Below are 25,320 nucleotides of genomic sequence, written 5' to 3'. Positions count from 1 at the left end.
GTGTTTAGCAGATGTTATTGCGAGTGTGGCGAAATGCTTGTGCTTCTAGTTTCGACAGTGCAGCAATATCTAGCAAGTAATATCTAACAATTTCATATACATATGCCCAATACACATAAATCTAAGAAAGGAATGGAACTAAGAATATATAAACTCAACAAAAAAGGAACGTCCCTTTTTCAGGACCCTGTCTTTCAAAGATTATTTGTAAAAATCCAAATAACTTCACAGATCTTCATTGTAAAGGGTTTAAACACCGTTTCCCATGCTTGTTCAATGAACCACAAACAATTAATGAACATACACCTGTGGAGCGGTTCATTAAGACACTAACAGCTTACAGATGGTAGGCAATTAAGGTCACAGTAATGAAAACTTAGGACACTAAAGAGGCCTTTCTACTGACTCTGAAAAACACCAAAAGAAAGATGCCCAAAGGTCCCTGCTCATCTGCGTGAGACGTGCCTTAGGCATGCTGCAAGGAGGCATGAGGACTGTACTGTGAGACGCCTACAAGACGGCACTACAGGGAGACAGGATGGACAGCTGATTGTCCTCACAGTGGCAGACCACATGTAACAACACCTGCACAGGATCGGTACATCTGAACATCACACCTGCGGGACAGGTACAGGATGGCAACAACAACTGCCCGAGTTACACCAGGAGCGCACAATCCCTCCATCAGTGCTCAGACTGTCTGCAATAGGCTGAGAGAGGCTGGACTGAGGGCTTGTTGACCTGTTGTAAGGCAGGTCCTCACCAGACATCACTGGCAACAACGTCGCCTATGGGCACAAACCCTGTCGATGGACCAGACTAGGACTGTCAAAAAGTGCTCTTCACTGACTAGTTGCAGTTTTGTCTCACCAGGGAGTGATGGTCGGATTCGCTTTTATTGTCGAAGGAATGAGCGTTACACCGAGGCCTGTACTCTGGAGCGGGATGGAGGTGGAGGGTGCGTCCTGGTCTGGGAGGCGGTGTGTCGCAGCATCATCGGACTGAGCTTGTTGTCATTGCAGGCAATCTCAACGCTGTGCGTTACAGGAAGACATCCTCCTCCCTCATGTGGTACCCTTCCTGCTTGACAATGCCACTGCTCGTTCTGTGTGTGATTTTCTGCAAGACAGGAATGTCAGTGTTCTGCCATGGCCAGCGAAGAGCCCGGATCTCACGTCTGGGACCTATTGGATCAGAGGGTGAAGGCTAGGGAGGAGGAGATGCACTGCAGTACTAGATGCAGCTGGTGGCAACACCAGATACTGAGCTGCAACTTTTGATTTTGACCCCCTTTGTTCAGGGACACATTATTCCATTTCTGTCTGTGGAACTTGTTCAGTTTATGTCTCAGTTGTTGAATCTTATGTTCATACAAATATTATACAAATACAAATAAGCGCAGTTGACAGCGAGAGGACGTTTCTTTTTCTGCTGAGTTTATATGTACAGTTGAAGTCGGAAGTTTACATACACTTAGGTTGGAGTAATTTAAAACTAGTTTTTCAACCACTCCACAAATTTCTTGTTAACAAACTATAGTTTTGGCAAGTCGGTTAGGACATCTACTTTGTGCATGGCGCAAGTAGTGCTTTCTAACAATTGTTTACCGACAGATTATTTCACTTATAATTCACTATCACAATTCCAGTCAACTCAGGTGTTGACTGTGCCTTTACCTAAACAGCAGAAAATTCCAGAAAATGTCATGGTCAAGCTTCTAATAGGCTAATTGACATAATTTGAGTCAATTGGAGGTGTACCTGTGGATGTATTTCAGGGCCTACCTTCAAACTCAGTACCTCTTTGTTTGACATCATGGGGAAAATCAAAAGAAATCAGCCAAGTCCTCAGAAAAAAAATTGTAGATCTCCACAAGTCTGGTTCATCCTTGAGAGCCATTTCCAAATGCCTGAAGGTACCATGTTCATCTGTACAAACAATAGTATGCAAATATAAACACCAGGGGGACCACGCAGCCGCCATACTGCTCAGGAAGAAGACACGTTCTGTCTCCTTGTGATGAACGTACTGAAACTGCAAAACTCAATCCCAGAACAACAGCAAAAGGACCTTGTGAAGGAATGCTGGAGGAAACGGGTACAAAAGTATCTATATCCACAGTAAAACGAGTCCTATATCAACATAACCTGAAAGGCCGCTCAGCAAACGAAGAAGCCACTGCTCCAAAACCGCCATAAAAAGCCAGACTACGGTTTGCAACTGCACATGGGGACAAAGATCGTACTTTTGGTCCTCTGCTCTGATGAAACAAAAAATAGAACTGTTTGACCATAATAACCATCGTTATGTTTGGTGAAAAAAAGAGGCTTGCAAGCATAAGAACACCATCCCAACCGTGAAGCACAGGGTGGCAGCATGTTGTGGGGGTGCTTTGCTGCGGAGGGACTGGTGCACTTCACAAAATAGATGGCCTCTGAGGAAGGGAAATGCTGTGGATATATTGAAGCAACATCTCAAGACATCAGACAGGAAGTTAAAGCATTCGCAAATGGGTCTTCCAAATGGACAATGACCCCAAGCATACTTTGTGACAAAATGGCTTAAGGAGAACAAAGTCAAGATATTGGAGTAGCCAATATCACAAATCCCTGACCTCAATCCTATAGTAAATTTGTGGGCAGAACTGAAAAAGCATGTGCGAGCAAGGCCTACGAACCAGTTACACCAGCTCTGTCAGGAGGAATCGTCTGACCCACTGGGAATATGATGAAAGAAATAAAGCTGAAATAAATCATTCTCATTACTATTATTCTGACATTTCACATTCTTAAAATAAAGTGGTGATCCTAACCTGACCTAAAACGGGGAATTTACTAGGAGATTAAATGTCAGGGATTGTGAAGAACTGAGTTTTTAAATGTATTTATTATGTATGTAAACTTCTGACTTGAACTGTGTATGAGTCTCTTCATGTGACACTATCTTCCTGCCCTCCCAGAATAAGAACAGCGGTTGGTTTCTGTATGCCCCATCCCAGTCAGCAGCATAGGTTAGGCTAGTTTCTCTCTCATCTCTCTCAGGAAAAGGACACAGGGTCGGCATTTGCAGGCAGTCGGGAAGTGTTCATTTTGCTAATGTTAGTGTTGGCAGGCTAAAAGGAACAGGCTGTGGGTGTGTTGAGCCTGTTGATGAGAACCACTGCTATAGAACACAGGGAGAGCTCAGGGCTTCTGTTGTCAGATTTATACACACAATTTACAATGAGTCATCGTGAAAAAGCACTGCTGAGTTTCGAGCTTGGTTCACTGTATTGTTAGACTTGTGGTGTGGTGAATGTATTTTCAATATGCCCCAGGCCTCTTTTCTTCTCCCCTTGCGTCATCTAGGACAAGGATAGCAATAGTATATGCTTAATCTCTCGCAAATGCTGCAACATGTCCACATTTTTTAAATTAGGGTTTATTGTGGATTTTCTCTCAATTTTTCTCTTCATCTAATTATCTCTCCCTCATTATGTTCCTCAGGTATGCCATCCTGACTAAGGAGTCATGGCCTACATGGCGTGGAGATGAGAAGCAGGGTGTTCTTCATCTCCTACGTGCAGTCAACATGGACCAGGACCAGTTCCAGCTTGGACGCACAAAGGTCTTCATCAAAGCACCTGAGTCGGTAAGACCACTCCCCGTCTCTGACCTGCACCGTTGGACTACTCTCTCTGACCTGCCTACATACAATTAGACTACTCCTCTCTGACCTGCCTACATACAGTTGTTCTCACTCCTCTCTGACCTGCCTACATACAGTTAGACTACTCCTCTCTCTGACCTGCCTACATACAGTTAGACTACTCCTCTCTCTGACCTGCCTACATACAGTTAGACTACTCCTCTCTCTGACCTGCCTACATACAGTTAGACTACTCCTCTCTCTGACCTGCCTACATACAGTTAGACTACTCCTCTCTGATATGCCTACATACAGTTAACTACTCCTCTCTGACCTGCCTACATACAGTTAGACTACTCCTCTCTGACATGCCTACATACAGTTAGACTACTCCTCTCTGACCTGCCTACATACAGTTAGACTACTCCTCTCTCTGACCTGCCTACATACAGTTAGACTACTCTTCTCTCTGATATGCCTACATACAGTTAACTACTCCTCTCTCTGACCTGCCTACATACAGTTAGACTACTCCTCTCTGACATGCCTACATACAGTTAGACTACTCCTCTCTGACCTGCCTACATACAGTTAGACTACTCCTCTCTCTGACCTGCCTACATACAGTTAGACTACTCCTCTCTGACATGCCTACATACAGTTAGACTACTCCTCTCTGACCTGCCTACATACAGTTAGACTACTACTCTCTCTGATATGCCTACATACAGTTAGACGACTCATTACATTTTACATTTACATTTAAGTCATTTAGCAGACGCTCTTATCCAGAGCGACTTACAAATTGGTGCTTTCACCTTATGACATCCAGTGGAACAGCCACTTTACAATAGTGCATCTAGGTCTTTTAAGGGGGAGAAGGATTACTTTATCCTATCCTCCTCTCTCTGATATGCCTACATACAGTTAGACTACTCCTCTCTCTGATATGCCTACATACAGTTAGACTACTCCTCTCTCTGATATGCCTACATACAGTTAGACTACTCCTCTCTCTGACATGCCTACATACAGTTAGACTACTCCTCTCTGACATGCCTACATACAGTTAGACTACTCCTCTCTGACCTGCCTACATACAGTTAGACTACTCCTCTCTCTGATATGCCTACGTACAGTTAGACTACTCCTCTCTCTGATATGCCTACATACAGTTAGACTACTCCTCTCTGACCTGCCTACATACAGTTAGACTACTCTTCTCTCTGATATGGCTACATACAGTTAGACTACTCCTCTCTCTGACCTGCCTACATACAGTTAGACTACTCCTCTCTGACCTGCCTACATACAGTTAGACTACTCCTCTCTCTGACATGCCTACATACAGTTAGACTACTCCGCTCTCTGACCTGCCTACGTACAGTTAGACTACTCCTCTCTCTGATATGCCTACATACAGTTAGACTACTCCTCTCTCTGACATGCCTACATACAGTTAGACTACTCCTCTCTCTGACATGCCTACATACAGTTAGACTACTCCTCTCTCTGACATGCCTACATACAGTTAGACTACTCCTCTCTCTGACCTGCCTACATACAGTTAGACTACTCCTCTCTGACCTGCCTACATACAGTTAGACTACTCCTCTCTCTGACCTGCCTACATACAGTTAGACTACTCCTCTCTCTGACCTGCCTACATACAGTTAGACTACTCCTCTCTGACCTGCCTACATACAGTTAGACTACTCCTCTCTCTGACATGCCTACATACAGTTAGACTACTCCTCTCTCTGACCTGCCTACATACAGTTAGACTACTCCTCTCTCTGACCTGCCTACATACAGTTAGACTACTCCTCTCTCTGACCTGCCTACATACAGTTAGACTACTCCTCTCTCTGACCTGCCTACATACAGTTAGACTACTCCTCTCTCTGACCTGCCTACATACAGTTAGACTACTCCTCTCTCTGACCTGCCTACATACAGTTAGACTACTCCTCTCTGACCTGCCTACATACAGTTAGACTACTCCTCTCTGACCTGCCTTTTATACAGTTAGACTACTCCTCTCTCTGACCTGCCTACATACAGTTAGACTACTCCTCTCTGACCTGCCTACATACAGTTAGACTACTCCTCTCTCTGACATGCCTACATACAGTTAGACTACTCCTCTCTCTGACATGCCTACATACAGTTAGACTACTCCTCTCTCTGACCTGCCTACATACAGTTAGACTACTCTCTCTCTGACCTGCCTACATACAGTTAGACTACTCCTCTCTCTGACCTGCCTACATACAGTTAGACTACTCCTCTCTCTGACCTGCCTACATACAGTTAGACTACTCCTCTCTCTGACCTGCCTTTTATACAGTTAGACTACTCCTCTCTCTGACCTGCCTTTTATACAGTTAGACTACTCCTCTCTCTGACCTGCCTTTTATACAGTTAGACTACTCCTCTCTCTGACCTGCCTACATACAGTTAGACTACTCCTCTCTCTGACATGCCTACATACAGTTAGACTACTCCTCTCTCTGACATGCCTACATACAGTTAGACTACTCCTCTCTCTGACCTGCCTACATACAGTTAGACTACTCCTCTCTGACCTGCCTTTTATACAGTTAGACTACTCCTCTCTCTGACCTGCCTACATACAGTTAGACTACTCCTCTCTCTGACCTGCCTACATACAGTTAGACTACTCCTCTCTGACCTGCCTACATACAGTTAGACTACTCCTCTCTCTGACATGCCTACATACAGTTAGACTACTCCTCTCTCTGACATGCCTACATACAGTTAGACTACTCCTCTCTCTGACATGCCTACATACAGTTAGACTACTCCTCTCTCTGACATGCCTACATACAGTTAGACTACTCCTCTCTGACCTGCCTACATACAGTTAGACTACTCCTCTCTGACCTGCCTACATACAGTTAGACTACTCCTCTCTCTGACCTGCCTACATACAGTTAGACTACTCCTCTCTCTGACCTGCCTACATACAGTTAGACTACTCCTCTCTCTGACCTGCCTACATACAGTTAGACTACTCCTCTCTCTGACCTGCCTACATACAGTTAGACTACTCCTCTCTCTGACCTGCCTTTTATACAGTTAGACTACTCCTCTCTCTGACCTGCCTTTTATACAGTTAGACTACTCCTCTCTCTGACCTGCCTTTTATACAGTTAGACTACTCCTCTCTCTGACCTGCCTACATACAGTTAGACTACTCCTCTGACTGCCATACAGTTAGACTACTCCGCTCTCTGTGTGCCTATACAGTTAGACTACTCCTCTCTCTGACCTGCCTACATACAGTTAGACTACTCCTCTCTCTGACCTGCCTACATACAGTTAGACTACTCCTCTCTCTGACCTGCCTTTTATACAGTTAGACTACTCCTCTCTCTGACCTGCCTACATACAGTTAGACTACTCCTCTCTGACCTGCCTTTTATACAGTTAGACTACTCCTCTCTCTGACCTGCCTACATACAGTTAGACTACTCCTCTCTCTGACCTGCCTACATACAGTTAGACTACTCCTCTCTCTGACATGCCTACATACAGTTAGACTACTCCTCTCTCTGACCTGCCTACATACAGTTAGACTACTCCTCTCTCTGACCTGCCTACATACAGTTAGACTACTCCTCTCTGACCTGCCTTTTATACAGTTAGACTACTCCTCTCTCTGACCTGCCTTTTATACAGTTAGACTACTCCTCTCTCTGACCTGCCTTTTATACAGTTAGACTACTCCTCTCTCTGACCTGCCTTTTATACAGTTAGACTACTCCTCTCTGACCTGCCTTTATACAGTTAGACTACTCCTCTCTCTGACCTGCCTACATACATTTAGACTACTCCTCTCTGACCTGCCTTTTATACAGTTAGACTACTCCTCTCTCTGACCTGCCTACATGCAGTTAAGACTACTCCTCTCTGACCTGCCTACATACAGTTAGACTACTCCTCTCTCTGACATGCCTACATACAGTTAGACTACTCCTCTCTGACCTGCACCGCCCATCTCTGACATGCCTACATACAGTTAGACTACTCCTCTCTCTGACCTGCCTACATACAGTTAGACTACTCTCTCTCTGACCTGCCTTTTATACAGTTAGACTACTCCTCTCTCTGACCTGCCTTACATACAGTTAGACTACTACTCCTCTCTCTGATATGCCTACATACAGTTAGACTACTCCTCTCTGACCTGCCTACATACAGTTAGACTACTCCTCTCTCTGACATGCCTACATACAGTTAGACTACTCCTCTCTCTGATATGCCTACATACAGTTAGACTACTCCTCTCTGACCTGCCTACATACAGTTAGACTACTCCTCTCTCTGACATGCCTACATACAGTTAGACTACTCCTCTCTCTGACATGCCTACGTACAGTTACACTACTCCTCTCTGACCTGCCTTTTATACAGTTAGACTACTCCTCTCTCTGACCTGCCTTTTATACAGTTAGAGTACTCCTCTCTGACATGCCTACATACAGTTAGACTACTCCTCTCTCTGACCTGCCTACATGCATTTAAGACTACTCCTCTCTGACCTGCCTACATACAGTTAGACTACTCCTCTCTGACCTGCCTTTTATACAGTTAGACTACTCCTCTCTCTGATATGCCTACATACAGTTAGACTACTCCTCTCTCTGATATGCCTACATACAGTTAGACTACTCCTCTCTGACCTGCACCGCCCATCTCTGACATGCCTACATACAGTTAGACTACTCCTCTCTCTGACCTGCCTACATACAGTTAGACTACTCCTCTCTGACCTGCCTTTTATACAGCTACTGCCTCTGACCTGCCTTTTATAGTTAGAGTACTCCTCTCTCTGACCTGCCTACATACAGTTAGACTACTCCTCTCTCTGACATGCCTGGCATACAGTTAGACTACTCCTCTCTTGACTGACCTGCCTTTTCCTGACCAGTTAGACTACTCCTCGGCAGCTATACAGTTAGACTACTCCTCTCTGACATGCCTACATACATTTAAGACTAGACCTAATCCTCTCCTCTGACATGCCTACACATACAGTTAGACTACTCCTCTCTCTGATATGCCTACATAGAGTTAGACTACTCCTCTCTCTGACCTGCCTACATACAGTTAGACTACTCCTCTCTCTGACCTGGACCGCCCATCTCTGACATGCCTACATACAGTTAGACTACTCTTCTCTCTGACATACAGTTAGGGCTACATACAGTTAGACTACTCCTCTCTCTGACATGCCTACATACAGTTAGACTACTCCTCTCTCTGACATGCCTACATTACCAGTTAGACTACTCCTCTCTCTGACCTGCCTACATACAGTTAGACTACTCCTCTCTGACTGCTTCCTGCCCTACAGTTAGACTACTCTCTCTCTGACCTGCCTTTTATACAGTTAGACTACTCCTCTCTGACCTGCCTACATACAGTTAGACTACTCCTCTCTCTGACCTGCCTTTTATACAGTTAGACTACTCCTCTCTCTGACCTGCCTACATACAGTTAGACTACTCCTCTCTCTGACCTGCCTTTTATACAGACTGGACCTGCCTACATTTAGACTACTCCTCTCTGACCTGCCTTTTTATACAGTTAGACTACTCCTCTCTCTCTGACCTGCCTTTTTTATACAGTTAGACTACTCCTCTCTCTGACCTGCCTTTTTATACAGTTAGACTACTCCTCTCTCTCTGACCTGCCTTTTATACAGTTAGACTACTCCTCTCTGACCTGCCTTTATACAGTTAGACTACTCCTCTCTCTGACCTGCCTACATGCAGTTAAGACTACTCTCTCTGACCTGCCTACCGCCCCATCTCTGACATGCCTACATACAGTTAGACTACTCCTCTCTGACCTGCACTGCCCATCTCTGACATGCCTACATACAGTTAGACTACTCCTCTCTCTGACATGCCTACATACAGTTAGACTACTCCTCTCTCTGACCTGCCCTACATTACAGTTAGACCTGCTTTATACAGTTAGACTCCTCTCTCTGACCTGCCTACATACAGTTAGACTACTCCTCTCTCCCTGACCTGCCTTTTATACAGTTAGACTACTCCTCTCTGAGTTAGACTACTCCTCTCTCTGACCTGCCTACATACAGTTAGACTACTCCTCTCTGACCTGACCTGCCTTTATACAGTTAGACTTCTCCTCTCTCTGACCTGCCTTTTACATGCAGTTCTGACCTGCCTTTTTATACAGTTAGACTACTACTCTCTCCTGATATGCCTACATACAGTTAGACTACTCCTCTCTGACCTGCACCATACAGTTGGAGCATCCTCTGACATGCCTACATACAGTTAGACTACTCCTCTCTCTGACCTGCCTACATACAGTTAGACTACTCCTCTCTGACCTGCCTACATACAGTTAGACTACTCCTCTCTCTGACCTGCCCCTCTACAGTTAGACTACTCCTCTCTCTGATATGCCCTTTATACAGTTAGACTACTCCTTCTCTCTGATATGCCTACATACAGTTAGACTACTCCTCTCTCTGACCTGCCTTTTATACAGTTAGACTACTCCCTCTCTCTGACATCTCTCTGACCTGCCTTTATACAGTTAGACTACTCTCTCTGACCTGCCTTTTATACATTAGCCTACATACAGTTAGACTACTCCTCTCTCTGACATGCCTACGTACAGTTAGACTACTCCTCTCTCTGACCTGCCTACAAACAGTTACACTACTCCTCTCTCTGACCTGCCTTTTATACAGTTAGACTACTCCTCTCTCTGACCTGCCTTTTATACAGTTAGACTACTCCTCTCTGACCTGCCTTTTATACAGTTAGACTACTCCTCTCTCTGACCTGCCTACATGCAGTTAAGACTACTCCTCTCTGATCTGCCTACATACAGTTAGACTACTCCTCTCTCTGACATGCCTACATACAGTTAGACTACTCCTCTCTCTGACCTGCCTACATACAGTTAGACTACTCCTCTCTCTGACCTGCCTACATACAGTTAGACTACTCCTCTCTCTGACCTGCCTACATACAGTTAGACTACTCCTCTCTCTGACCTGCCTTTATACAGTTAGACTACTCTCTCTCTGACCTGCCTTTTATACAGTTAGACTACTCCTCTCTCTGACCTGCCTTTTATACAGTTAGACTACTCCTCTCTCTGACCTGCCTTTTATACAGTTAGACTACTCCTCTCTCTGACCTGCCTTTTATACAGTTAGACTACTCCTCTCTCTGACCTGCCTACATACAGTTAGACTACTCCTCTCTCTGACCTGCCTACATACAGTTAGACTACTCCTCTCTCTGACCTGCCTACATACAGTTAGACTACTCCTCTCTCTGACCTGCCTACATACAGTTAGACTACTCCTCTCTCTGACCTGCCTTTTATACAGTTAGACTACTCCTCTCTCTGACCTGCCTTTTATACAGTTAGACTACTCCTCTCTCTGACCTGCCTTTTATACAGTTAGACTACTCCTCTCTCTGACCTGCCTTTTATACAGTTAGACTACTCCTCTCTCTGACCTGCCTACATACAGTTAGACTACTCCTCTCTATGACCTGCCTTTTATACAGTTAGACTACTCCTCTCTGACCTGCCTACATACAGTTAGACTACTCCTCTCTCTGACCTGCCTTTTATACAGTTAGACTACTCCTCTCTGACCTGCCTTTTATACAGTTAGACTACTCCTCTCTCTGACCTGCCTACATACAGTTAGACTACTCCTCTCTCTGATATGCCTACATACAGTTAGACTACTCCTCTCTGACCTGCACCGCCCATCTCTGACATGCCTACATACAGTTAGACTACTCCTCTCTCTGACCTGCCTACATACAGTTAGACTACTCCTCTCTCTGACCTGCCTACATACAGTTAGACTACTCCTCTCTCTGACCTGCCTACATACAGTTAGACTACTCCTCTCTCTGACCTGCCTTTTATACAGTTAGACTACTCCTCTCTCTGACCTGCCTACATACAGTTAGACTACTCCTCTCTCTGACCTGCCTACATACAGTTAGACTACTCCTCTCTGACCTGCCTACATACAGTTAGACTACTCCTCTCTCTGACATGCCTACATACAGTTAGACTAATCCTCTCTCTGATATGCCTACATACAGTTAGACTACTCCTCTCTCTGACATGCCTACATACAGTTAGACTACTCCTCTCTCTGACATGCCTACATACAGTTAGACTACTCCTCTCTCTGACCTGCCTACATACAGTTAGACTACTCCTCTCTCTGACCTGCCTTTTATACAGTTAGACTACTCCTCTCTCTGACCTGCCTTTTATACAGTTAGACTACTCCTCTCTCTGACCTGCCTTTTATACAGTTAGACTACTCCTCTCTCTGACCTGCCTACATACAGTTAGACTACTCCTCTCTGACCTGCCTTACATATGCAGTTGTACCACCTCTCCTGACCTGCACCGCCCATCTCTGACATGCCTACATACAGTTAGACTACTCCTCTCTCTGACATGCCTACATACAGTTAGACTACTCCTCTCTCTGACATGCCTACATACAGTTAGACTACTCCTCTCTCTGACCTGCCTACATACAGTTAGACTACTCCTCTCTCTGACCTGCCTTTTATACAGTTAGACTACTCCTCTCTCTGACCTGCCTTTTATACAGTTAGACTACTCCTCTCTCTGACCTGCCTTTTATACAGTTAGAGTACTCCTCTCTGACATGCCTACATACAGTTAGACTACTCCTCTCTCTGACATGCCTACATACAGTTAGACTACTCCTCTCTGACCTGCCTACATGCAGTTAGACTACTCCTCTCTCTGACCTGCCTTTTATACAGTTAGACTACTCCACTCTCTGACCTGCCTTTTATACAGTTAGACTACTCCTCTCTCTGACCTGCCTTTTATACAGTTAGACTACTCCTCTCTCTGACCTGCCTTTTATACAGTTAGACTACTCCTCTCTGACCTGCCAACATACAGTGAATATGTACTGTAAACTGGCCTCTTCCAGTAAGTATACCCATTCCATGAAACTGTACCACCAACCTGCCTTCGTCCAATGAAAATACCACATACCTAACTTTCTTCTAATAGGTTAGAACAGGCGTAGAATTAGACCTCTCATAGGCTGCAGGCTGCCATGGTGTTGTTGACATGTGCGTTGGCATGCAATAATTCTGTTGTCAGGAGAGAAATCCAAGACTCAAAGAGTTTTTAGACTGCACACCATAAAAGGTAGTAATGTAGTATGCAGGAACATGTCAGTATATGTGTGATTGGGGAGCGGGTTAGACACCGCTCTGGTGCCCACGTCAGAGCTGTTGAGTCAACACTACACTGGAACTCATACACAAGTGCGAGTCTGTGGTCAAGGAGGTGGTGGGACATTGGAGGGTGTTTTTTCCACCGTAACTGCACTTTTTCCCACTGCTCCAATGAAAGCTGTGCTTGTGGCTAGCCTGTGAGATCACTTATTGACATCTGTACACACATGCGTGAAGATACATTACATAGTCCTGAATCAGGCCTTGTGTGATTTCAGCAGCAGACTGCCAAGTTCCCCATCCCCTCTCCCCTCATTGCCCTCCTGAGCCGATGTGACTGATGTGTGCTTATGAAACACAAATATCACACAGGGGCGGACCCTGCGATTACCCAGCTGCCAGGCTTCTCAAAACAAAACTCCCTCTGATAAGACGCTGACACGAAGTCATTAGTTTATGGCTAAATCATTTTTTTTCTCTTCATACAATTAGATGACATAGTTTGAGTCCAGGCCAAGAGTAGAATCACTCTCTTTCAGAGTAGACCATCTCACAAGTGCTAATGGATAACCCTGCGAGACACTGTCAGAGGTGTCACACTGTCAGGTGCTGCTCAGAGTTAAAGGTCTGGGTGGCTCAAACACACTCCCAGCCCAGATTAAACACACTCCCAGCCCAGATTAAACACACTCCCAGCCCAGATTAAACACACTCCCAGCCCAGATTAAACACTGGCTCCACATTCTCTTCAACGGTCTTTCATAGTCATTTTTATCCTCACTTTTGTTTTTCCCCATTTTTATTTTGCACATGTATAAAGCAGTCTTCATTTTATAAATCAATCATACTTTATATTCTATTATGAACTCATACTTGTTTTTATTACTCTTTTTCAAATGAAATGGTAACATTTTGATTGTTATTTTACTGCATTGTTGAGGAGCATTAACAAGCAGGCATTTCACTGTTCCGTGTGCATGTCACCAATAAACTTCAATTTGATTTGACATTCGGATCTAGTTTGAATGTGTTTAGTAACTAAAGGGTAATTTGATGTAAAGTGATAGGACAAGACCGAGCCTGTCTGGCCTGTGCCAGCGGTGTGGCCTGTGCCAGGGTGTGGCACGTGAGTGGGCATGGTGTTTAGTCTGGGACAGGGCAGGGGGAGATTTGATGCTGGGTGTCTGGGGGCCCATCAGGAAATGAGAAGGAGGGAGCAGAGCCAGGGTGGGTTTAGGACTTGATAGCCCACCCACCCATAGCACTGTTACTAATGTATATGGGTCTGGACATTGGAGAAAATAGTGTATTAGGTAAGGCTCCTTTCACTGGATGGCTTATCTATCCATAACCCATTTAGTCAGTGTTATACATTATAGTTTTATGCTATTATATACTGATAGGAATTTGGAAAAACCTGACGACTTGGAATTGTGTTTGTCTATTCAGATTTCTTCAAGCATTAACAGTATGTCTGTTCTGTCATCCCTGCCATTGTATTTGGGTGGGTCTGTACACTGAGGTAGGCACAGTATGTCTGTTCTGTCATCCCTGCCATTGTATTTGGGTGGGTCTGTACACTGAGGTAGGCACAGTATGTCTGTTCTGTCATCCCTGCCATTGTATTTGGGTGGGTCTGTACACTGAGGTAGGCACAGTATGTCTGTTCTGTCATCCCTGCCATTGTATTTGGGTGGGTCTGTACACTGAGGTAGGCACAGTATGTCTGTTCTGTCATCCCTGCCATTGTATTTGGGTGGGTCTGTACACTGAGGTAGGCACAGTATGTTTTGCTGTGGCAGGTTGTTCAGGTATAAATGTTTTAATATCTGTGCCTCTTTCTACAGCTCTTCCTGTTGGAGGAAACGAGGGAACGTAAGTTTGACAGCCACGCCAGGGCCATCCAGAAAGCCTGGCGCAAGTATGTGGCCCGCAAGAAATACGTTCAGATGAGGGAGGAAGGTGAGTGACAATCACGTTTTGAAAAAACGAAATAGTCTAATTATCATGACTAATATTCAAACTTAGATGTCGAACAGTGTCAAGGTTTTGGTCTAATGCTTCTAAAAATGAACTGAATTGAGACTGTATGTATGCATTCTTGTCTGACTGCCTGTCCCCGTGTGTCCATCCCCAGCCTCTGACCTGCTGGTGAACAGGAAGGAGAGGAGGAGACACAGCCTCAACAGGAACTTTGTGGGGGACTACCTCGGTATGGACGACAGGCCTGAGCTACGACAGTTCCTGGCCAAGAGGGAAAAGATTGACTTCGCTGACAAAGTCACAAAATATGACCGTCGCTTCAAAGTAGGTGTCTTGAGCAGCAGAATTCTCTGTTTGTTTGTTTCTGATATTGTTAGTCCAATGACCATTTGTCTCCTCTCTGTCCATATGTGTTTCCAGGGCATTAAGAGAGACTTGATCCTGACCCCGAAGTGTATGTACCTGATTGGGAGAGAAAAGGTGAAGCAGGGCCCTGAGAAAGGTCAGGTGACTGAGGTGCTGAAGAGGCGGATTGATGTGGAGAAGATCCTGGCTGTGTCTCTCAGGTATTATGACGCAGGTCCTAGGCACCAGGAGATGCTGGCAGGGTCTGACTAGCCCCATACTGACTGTTTAGTGTTTATTCCCCTTAGGCAGTAAGAACACACAGGACCAGCAGACTCCAGGCCTCGCAAAGCCAGCTAGTTAAAGTGTAACACTTTTCACCAGCGGTCACAAATAGATAGTTGCACAATGTACTGTACATAGAGACTATTGGTCTTGTCAGTGATGTCATCCAAACGGTTGTACATTCATGGTATCTGGGTTTCGGTATTTTCAAGTACAAAAGATACTAATCACTGGGTCTCAATAGGGAAGTTGATAAACAGCTCAGGAATCAGCCCCCCATTACACATGAGATTGTTCTGTCAGCTCACAGAAACCCACAATGTTAAGCTACAGCTATCTGCAGAAGCTACAATGTCTGCATGTAGGATCACTCAAGTCCCCATGTTCCTTTAAATGTCACATGTATTACAAACATGGAAAGATTCAAAGCCCTTTCTTTTATATGTCTGCTCTTGTGGGTGTGTAAAGGCTGTATGAATATGAACACAACTACAAAGTACGCTTCAGAGTCATTATGTTATTCTACCTTTATTATACCAGGCCGGTCCATTAAGAACTAATTCTTATTTACAATGACGGCCATTTGTTTTGTTGAAGTCACCAGTAAAGACAAATTATACTGACAGCATCAGCCCAGAGGTCAGGTCAATTATTACGACCCACATTACTCTGTGACCCACTAAGCTTGACATTTGCATATAACCAGCTAGGAAAAAATAAAAACGTGACTGGTCAAAGCTGTGTTTAACACTCAACTAGATTATGAGTGTAAGTGTGGGACTTGTATGATCATATAGCTTGTTGAATTTTGCACATGATTTGCATGGGGCTTTGTTTTTGGTGGGGACATTATAGAAGACTTTGTAGAGGCTTTTGAGTCTGTGAGTGATTGGGGGGTTGTGGGTAATATGAACCAGGTGGTGCTGGGAGGGAAAGCAGGCATTGTAAAAAGCTCATTGGAGAACACTTTAGTTAATTGGGGGAAACAGTGCATCGCTGTGTCAGTTGCAGGAACAGGTTTCCCTCTCTCCTTAGTTACCTGCTGCTTTGTCTCTCGCTGGTTATATGCAAATGTCAAGCTTAGTGGGTCATGAAGTAATGTGGGTCGTAATAATTTTAGCTGACCTGACCTCTGGGCTGATGTTGTCAGTATTATTTGTCTTTACTGGTGACTTCAACAAAACAAATGGCCGTCATTGTAAATAAGAATTTGTTCTTAATTGACTTGCCTGGTAAAATAAAATAATTAATCTGGACCGTTTACATGCAAATGTACTATATTTACCTGACGAGAGAATCTGTGTTCTGACAATAGAATCGAATGTCGAATTCACAATCGCTCCTCCTCCAACATATCAGTTCAAATCAAACTTTATTCATATCTGTCACATTACAGTGCATGTCACAAAGTTGCTCCCCAGTCCCAACTGATTGGTCTGTCCCTGTCCCTCAGCACGATGCAGGACGACCTGCTGATCCTGCATGAGCAGGAGTATGACAGCCTGCTGGAGTGCACCTTTAAGACCGGGGTTCATCAGCCTGCTGGCCCGCAGGTTCGAGGAGAGGACCCAGAGGAAGCTGCCGCTCAAGTTTGGCACCACGTACGTGCTGTAAAACACAAACATGCATTTTAAACAGACAGTGTGATATATGGGTGGAGTGGAAGTAGACAAAGCTTTGGTCAACATTATTTACAATACTCTGGGGTAGTTCTGGAAATACTGCTTTTGATTTGGTACTGAGATAACAGATGACATTTCTCTGGCAGTTTCCAGTGGATGGTTTGAGTCAGTGGTTGTAAGGGAGATGCTCTCTGCTCTGTCTCTCAGACTGGAGCTGAAGCTGAAGAAGGAGAACTGGGGTTTCCTGAGTGGAGGCGGTTCCAGACAGGTGATGTTTGTCCAGGGCCAGGGGGACGTGGCTGTCACAAAGCCCTCCAGTAAGACGCTGCAGGTCAGCATTGGAGCCGGTCTGCCCAAGAACACACGTGAGTATTACAGGAGTAGTGTACCATCCCTCCACATCAGGATTCAATAGACATGGTGTTTTTTTCGTGTTGTCTGAAACATGCTGTTTACTGACTTAGAGTCCCCTTTGTAGGTCCCACCAAGAAGAGCTTCACTCAGAGTCGCTCCAGTGTGTCCAGAACCCATCAGAACACTCCCACACGGGCTCCCCCTGGGCCTCCAGGTAGAATAATCATTAGCTGATGTAGGCCCTCACCCCTGTACATAATAAAGCAGTTAGCAACAGTTAGCTGTTTCCACTTGATGACAACCATCTTCCTCTTTGTCACAGTTGCCCATCAGAATGGTGGTCTGAAAACACCAACCACATAGCCAATCAGAGGAACGCCTCACAGCATTCCAATCAGAGGCCTCCGTCAACAGGCAATGGGTCCTGCCCTTCCTGCCCAACAACGTCATTCTGAGGGAGAAAGGCAGCAGCCATCCTAAGCCCAACCAGCCAAACCTGGACTGTCTGAAGGTCCCTGACCAGGGGCGGCAGGGTGAGTACTGGCACCAACAGCCCTGATTACCTCCCAATACAGAGCCCTAAGAACTGATAGCTATAATGACTTACTATACAGATACGTTTGCTCTTACATAAACATGTAAATACTGAGGATGAGTATGGTGCGTAACATGGTTTGTGTCAGTATTGTGCAGTGCTGTTTCAGTGTGTGAACGCACACACACACAGTCCTGCTGTAACTTGGATGATGTATTCCTTTATAGTAACGGAGACACCCGGACAGCTTCGAATGGAGGAATGTGAGTCTGAGTGTTTGGGGTGTTGGGTGATTGTTCAGACCTTAGCCAAGCCAGGCGCAGCTCACTGACATGTGTATATCTCTCCCTGGCTCTCCTGTAGCTAGATGCTCTCCTTCTTGCTTGTAGACATCTCTCTAACAGCTGATGTTGAATCAGAAGAAGGCAAAACCTATCATCTAATTGGACGAAACTACAGAAAAAAGTCTGAGCCCCGTAACATGCTATCAATCATTCTGTTGTTGAAGAGTCATTTTGCTCCAGAATTATACCTTCAAAGGCATGATATGGAATCTATTCTCATATAATATCGCTAGATCCCGCTGCTTGCAAATGACTGGGCTTACTTTTTTTCTCCTAAAATTAGCTCTGGTGTAAGCTGATTGGGTATGTCTCAATGATTTTGAGATATCCTGGATACAAATCTTGGGGAAGCAAGATATAACTTTTTTTATTGGTGATTCATTTGGTGTGATCGTTTGCTTGTTGGTTGACTTTGTGAAGGTGTATGTATTTTTCATCTCTAGCTTTCTCAAGTTAATTCACTGTATATACAAACAACTTTCCAGTGTTTTACACTCCATAATACCATGTGGTGATTTCCAATGATACTTAACCCCACACCATGGGCTTACCAGTGTGTTATGCTAATGTGAGCTCTAATGTTGTTTCCACAATAACTAGCCTTTAGTATGACACTAGACTTGTGTTGCGCATAATCAACCACCTCTGCATCTTTCAAAACTATTGCTTTGTGAGAAGGTGTTAAAGTTCACTGTTAGCCATTGTTATGTACTGTAAGTACCAGCTGAAAAGTACCCAGGGCCTTGCCTTGGCTCCCATGCAGAGCAGGTCTGCCAGAGCCATGGCCCAGTGAGACATGGGTGCCGGCCCACGTAGATGGAAACAGAAAAGTCTGAGCCTTCTGGGTAAAACACTGGAGTAAATCCTAATTGGAAAGGCACTAATAGTGTTGGTACTGAGACAAATTTATGGGATGGCTCGCCATCTTGTGGTAGAACTGAGCATATCAATTTCTATCTAGTTATGTGTCTTTGAAAGAAACAATGGAGTAAGCACCAATCCAATAATAACTACCAAACTCACATGGTATGTTCTTTATCCCAATATCGATAACTTCACATCCTTTGCTAAAGCCACACAATCACCAGCTTTCCTAATGACTGGCTGTAGTGTTCTAGTCAGCCAGTAGAATAGTGTCACACTAATGAAGGATAGGAGACTTTCTTTTCTTTGATAACTAAAGCTCGCTCCTGTTGTCTTTCTCTTTATTCCTCAGTGTCCAAAGACAGTCGGTCAGTAGACCACCCCCCAGGAGGGGGCGACCCAAACCTGCCCCCAAACCCAAGCCCCAGGTTCCCCAGTGCAAAGCCCTTTATGCCTATGATGCTCAGGACACAGATGAGCTCAGCTTCAATGCAGACGACGTCATCGACGTCATCAAGGAAGGTAATACACAGGAGGCAGAAATCACATCATTGCACAAAGGGACAATTATTGAATTTGGTTTGGTGCGGGGTGCACAAAACATTTGCAATTTAACTCTTTAACATTTTTTTTTAAATGTCCCACTGTAAACTAAGTCTTCTTTCTTGATCAGATGCTTCTGGCTGGTGGACGGGAGGCTACGGGCAAAGCAAGGCCTGTTCCCAACAACTACGTCAGCAAGATCTAGGAGCTGCATGTCAATCACCAGGAGAGAAGTACACACCGGAGATAGAGCTATCAAACAAAAGAGATTTTGTGAGACCCGAGAAGAGAAACTGACATTTTCTCCACTCCTGCATTGTAGCCTTCTGGATGTAACTTCCTGTTATTCTGGACAGGCAAGAGGAGCGTCAGGCTTTCAATGAAGTTCTATTTTTATGGGGATCTGAGGACAATACTTTTGTCCAGGGGCAAATCGCTACTCAATCCCTGTGAGCACTGAACAAAACTATTTATTGTATTTATATAGCTTTCTACAGTCTCCCTTCCCCTTTTTCACTTCGCTATGGTTTTGTGATGATATTTTGGATGCATGATATGTGGAACCAGGTTGTAATTACATTTCTCATTTTGGAAATGAATGGTTTTAACATGAGTTCGGGTTGTTTCAAGAAGCCACTGTCTCTGTTCAATATTGTTTTCAATGGGGATTTGTGCTGCTAAGATGAATTTAGATGGTATTGGCTATAGAAATGTTGACAAATTTTTACATAAATGGACATTAAGTTCATTGCACTGTGATTTTATTAACTTCGGCAATGCATTTCCCTAGAAAAACAATGATCGAATGTGTTTGATAACCAACTCTTATTAATCAAAACGGATGCAATCACTTTCGGGAAAAGGAAATGCAGTGTGACAAAGGTTGTCTTCAGGAATCCCCCTGCTCTTATTTCCAGAACTCTTGGGCCACACTGCATTGTCTGGTTTATAAGCACTTTATCAGTAGCTACAGGTACTAACTTGGACAGACTGGTAACTCCTGCCACAGCTAGTTATCCTTGGATGTTTTGAAAGATTGCCAAACTAGAGGATAATTTGTTTACATAGATATACTGTATGTGCATCTCATGACATTTAGGAATTAAGTCAATACTTTGTTACAATTTAAGTGTTTCACTGCAGGATTTAATTCAAAGTTCTCTGCTTTTGATATTGTATTCCATGTAGATTTAAGTGCACAGTCTGGGTGAATGGCATTCTTTCAAATGAAAGTAAAAATTCCACTGACTTCACATGCTTATGGCACTGAACAATATTTTCTTTCTGGTTTCCAATGTTTGTATCACTGTGCATAATCATTTAGGTCTGGATTCAATCCATAAAAGCATTGGACGCTCTGAAATAATGGTAAATTGAGCTGACATGACGCATTTACCATGAATGTTGTCTAATTGCCAATCATCTTTAGCGCTATGGAGTGAAGAGAGCCCTAAAAAGCTTTCTTCAGGCTTGAACTGTGGCAGAGTTGTGCAAGTTAATCTGCATTAATGGTTTAACTGGCCTCTATCCTGTTCTGCCCTAGCTGGTCAGGAAACTCCTTTCCTACTAATTATCACCTGGTCCCAGATGTTTGTAGCTTTGACAACTGTACATGCAAACAGATCTGGGACTATGCTACATTACAAGCTGCAACATCCTGGTGCAGCTGTGTTCAGGAACACTGGGCTATAAATCCTGCAGTAGGAACAAGCTGTACTAAAGTTAAATGTCTGAATAAAAATGGCAGGCCCATAAAGTTATACTTCTGTTAGGTGGTGTTTACCCATCGATACTCCGTAAGAATAAAATTGTAACCACCAGGCTGCGTGGCTTTTATTGTCCATTTAACAGTGACTAAAACTTAATTGCTACACATCAATGTTTAAAAACATAACACATCTAGATATATTTCAAAGGGTTCAAAACAAGGTTTATTTGTAAAAAGTTAAATATTTACATGTACTTAAAAGCAGCAGTCCAAAAGACCATCTCACAATGGATTTCCTTAAAAATAAAGTGCAGCAGACTTAGTCGGCATTCACGTCATGACATTAGGTTTAAGTTATGGGAGCAGAGCAGCAGCCATGTAATTTACAAAGGTAGACTTCAGCTGAGGGATGAGGCTGATCCTCATAAGTCGGCTGCTTGAATACTTGTTCTTGACAGTCTGGAACACAATTACTCAATGGTTTTTTCCAAGAGGTGACATGTATCAATTTACCCAAATTGTACAAGATTAGGGGCACAACAAGGTCAAGCCATCAGAGGACCTCTTACCTGAAGCCTTGTTCGCCCTTCATTGACAGAAACTATGTTTTTGGCAATGTGCTCCATGATTGGCTTGAGGTGGTTCTCATTATAGGTAGAGTAGTGCTCCTGTGTTGGTGTCTGCACAGGGAGTGGACACAATAGTAAAAACAGACCATATCTGTTGCTAGCACCAAACCAGGTTGAATTCTGTAATTTATTTCTGATACACAGAGTGGACCATCACAGTAATTGCCACAAAACAGAACCTTACCCAGTTGCGCTCATCAAGCAGCAGCTGGGAGAGGCACAAGGCAGCAGCAGCAATCTCAGAAGGATGGTAGTGCACCATGTCATAGTCAAGGAGGGTCAGTTCCATGAGGTACTTTGCTAATGTGTGCTTTCTCAACGTCAGCCTGAAAAGACAACGACTGGTATTACTGTAACCTTCTGGTAACCAGTCAGTGGTTGGCTTTTCCACCTCTAACAAATAGTTGCAGTTAATGTTGATGGGGCGATTTTGAATAACCACACCCATAAAGAAAATTGTATGAAAACATGCATGTCATTGAGTAGCCTACATTGCCAGCCTTGAGGCTCTCCTGAGGAAGTGCAGGGGTAGAGGCCGTCCAAGCTCAAAGTTCAGACTTCGCAGAATCAGCTGCTCCATCTCCCGAATATGGGCCTTGGTGAATGCATTGTCTGTGATGTAAACAAAATCACCTATCTCCGGGGAATACATCTCTTCATACTTGGGCCAACAACATGGCAGTCACACCAACCAGCTGGAGCTTCTTGCGGCCAATAGTTTGCACCTAGATAGTAGAAGGGTTAAAAAAAAAAAAAAAGTGTATATATATGACACAGATACGCCAAGGCTTACCCTGAAGAAAAAGCGATCCAGGATGGCCACCGTCAGATAGAGAGTCTCCTGCAATAGCTGGAACCTGGAGTGCACCTGAATTAGCCAGTCAATCAGAGAGCACGCATGCGTCCATTGATCTCATAGCCACTCATGTACTTGGCCCGAACAGACTGCTGGGTCTGTTGAGAGACATTTCAAGATTGTCTTGGAGACCAGTACAAAATATTTAACGAGTCATCACCATGTTAGCCTAGAGAAAACACAAGTTACCTCAAGGCGCTGCAGATATCCATATATATCCTTTATATATTCAGAGCACAGTTGTGGCAGGTCTGAATCCCCTTCATCAATGTCTTCTACAGCAAGCAGAGCTTGAGAACGCCTGGCACAATTCCTCTTCCTTCATGGACACGTTAGCATACACTTCAGGCTGAGGAACTTGAGGCCAAACAGCTGCTAGCTGGTCTTGTTGGTTAATAGATTGTTTGGTTGAAGTCTTGGCAGGAATGGTCTTCTGTAGAGAGTATAGAGAAGCATGTTTGAGAACTTAAAAAAATAATTCACCTTTATGTAACCAGGTAGGCCAGTTCAGAACAAGTTCTCATTTACAACTGCGACCTGGCCAAGATAAAGCAAAGCAGTGTGACAAAACAGAGTTACACATGGAATAAACAAACGTACAGCCAACACCACAATAGAAAAAGTCTATATACTGTGTGAGCAAATAGCGCAAGGAGAGAAGGCAATAAATAGGCCATAGTAGCGAAGTAATTACAATTCAGTAAATTAACACTGGAGTGATAGATGTGCAAGTAGAAATACTAGTGTGCAAAAGAGTAACTAGTGAAATCAGACAGACAATGGACCAAACAACAGCGTGTAAGACAACATACCTTGAACGGCACCGCTTTGCAAGCATTGGGAAAGTTGGACAGCTCTCCAAGCACAGCCCTTCCTGCTCCAGCTACGTTTGCTTTTCCCATTAGTGTTGGGTTGTCTGCGTTCCTTAACTGTTGAAGACCCCCCAAAAAAAAAAAAAAGTGAACATAAAACATATCTAATTAAAAGTCTGCAGTTTTGTCATGTTAGTTAGCAAGCGACGGCTAACGTCGGCAGCTAATGACACATTATTTAGCCATGAGCAATTACACTAGGTAACCTTAGCTTACCTAGCTAAATGTTTTTGCCCGGTTTACGTAACTATATTTTAGGCAAAACATACGCTCGTTTTCCAGCATTTATTTCCTAGTTGCTTAACGTTTACCTACTAGATAGCACATTGGCTAGCTAGCTAAAATATAACTACATATCGCCAGTAACGTTAGCTGTGAGTTACATGCACACAAAAACACATTAGCTAGTCCAGATTGTAAAAAGTTACCGCAGAACGAACTTCTAATGACATCGTCACGCTTGGTTAAAACCAAGGCAGCTAGATAGCCAGCTATAATCGGCAAAAAGCCCAAGTGAGAAGTGTCAAAGAACCAATCCACAGTCATTCAAATACCGCTCTGTTGATTCTAATTGGATTCAGCATCATAGAATGCATCTCTTTCATTGGTTGCCAAAGAGGAATCAAGAATGACGTCGCACAGTCACAATCAGAATGGATATCTATGATAGAAGACCCACTTCTATCTGGAATTGTATTCCTCATCATGTCTTCTCTACTTTTGGTGGCCTTAACTTCATGTTGTTTTGCAATTATAATATTGACAAAGTTCCAGTGAAACTTTCTGCTTTTCATCGGCAGGTTTTCTTGTCATGGTCCTTAATTTATAAACACAATTTTTCTCCACACAGATATTATATATGGAATAATCGGGATATATTGTATAAAAATACCTCTCTGTTTTTAGAATATTGGTTCAGAAATAATATCCTATTGGTGAGCCAACTGGTAAATGCAGAGGGTCTTTTACTCAGTTATAAAGAACTCTCATCACTTTACAAGGTCCCTGTAACACTTAAAGATTTTGCAATTGTTTTAGATGCCATTCCCTCAGATGTTGCAATGTTATTCAGGAACATGTCAAGACCTGACCCTCAGAGCCTACCTTCTATTGACCCTGTTGACTCATCAGTAGGAAAGATTTGTTTCTCTTTTGGTCCATTCAACAACAGAGCGATACGATCCTTGTTTCAGCAGGATGTTGTATCTATACCTTATGTCATGCCTTACTGGAATGGATTTATTGATAATATCTGTTGGAAAAAAGTTTGGATGTTGCCACAAACATACCTACTTGTTAACAAAATTAAGGAAGTTTCCTTTAAAATTATTCATAAATACTATCCTGCCATCTTTTTTGGCATTGTATGCATGTAAGAAAACTGTGGCAAGACATCAGTAGGTTTATAATTGAACACATTTATGAAGATTTTACACTATTGTGGAGAGATGTACTGTTTGGATTCTTTA

At 43.8% G+C, this 25,320-nt stretch overlaps 2 pseudogenes; one reads left to right on the top strand and one right to left on the bottom strand.

Annotated features, from left to right (window-relative positions):
* Positions 1-3,485: 3,485 nt before the first annotated feature.
* LOC135567028 (unconventional myosin-Ie-like) lies at positions 3,486-17,863 on the top strand (annotated as a pseudogene).
* Positions 17,864-21,694: 3,831 nt separating this feature from the next.
* On the bottom strand, positions 21,695-24,442 carry LOC135567029 (G2/mitotic-specific cyclin-B2-like; annotated as a pseudogene).
* Between the last annotated feature and the right edge of the window lie 878 nt (positions 24,443-25,320).

This window comes from Oncorhynchus nerka, unplaced genomic scaffold (assembly GCF_034236695.1).
Source record: "Oncorhynchus nerka isolate Pitt River unplaced genomic scaffold, Oner_Uvic_2.0 unplaced_scaffold_2710, whole genome shotgun sequence".
NCBI lineage: Eukaryota > Metazoa > Chordata > Actinopteri > Salmoniformes > Salmonidae > Oncorhynchus > Oncorhynchus nerka.
Note: the sequence above shows the minus strand (reverse complement) of the source record. Positions and strands in the feature narration are given on the sequence as shown.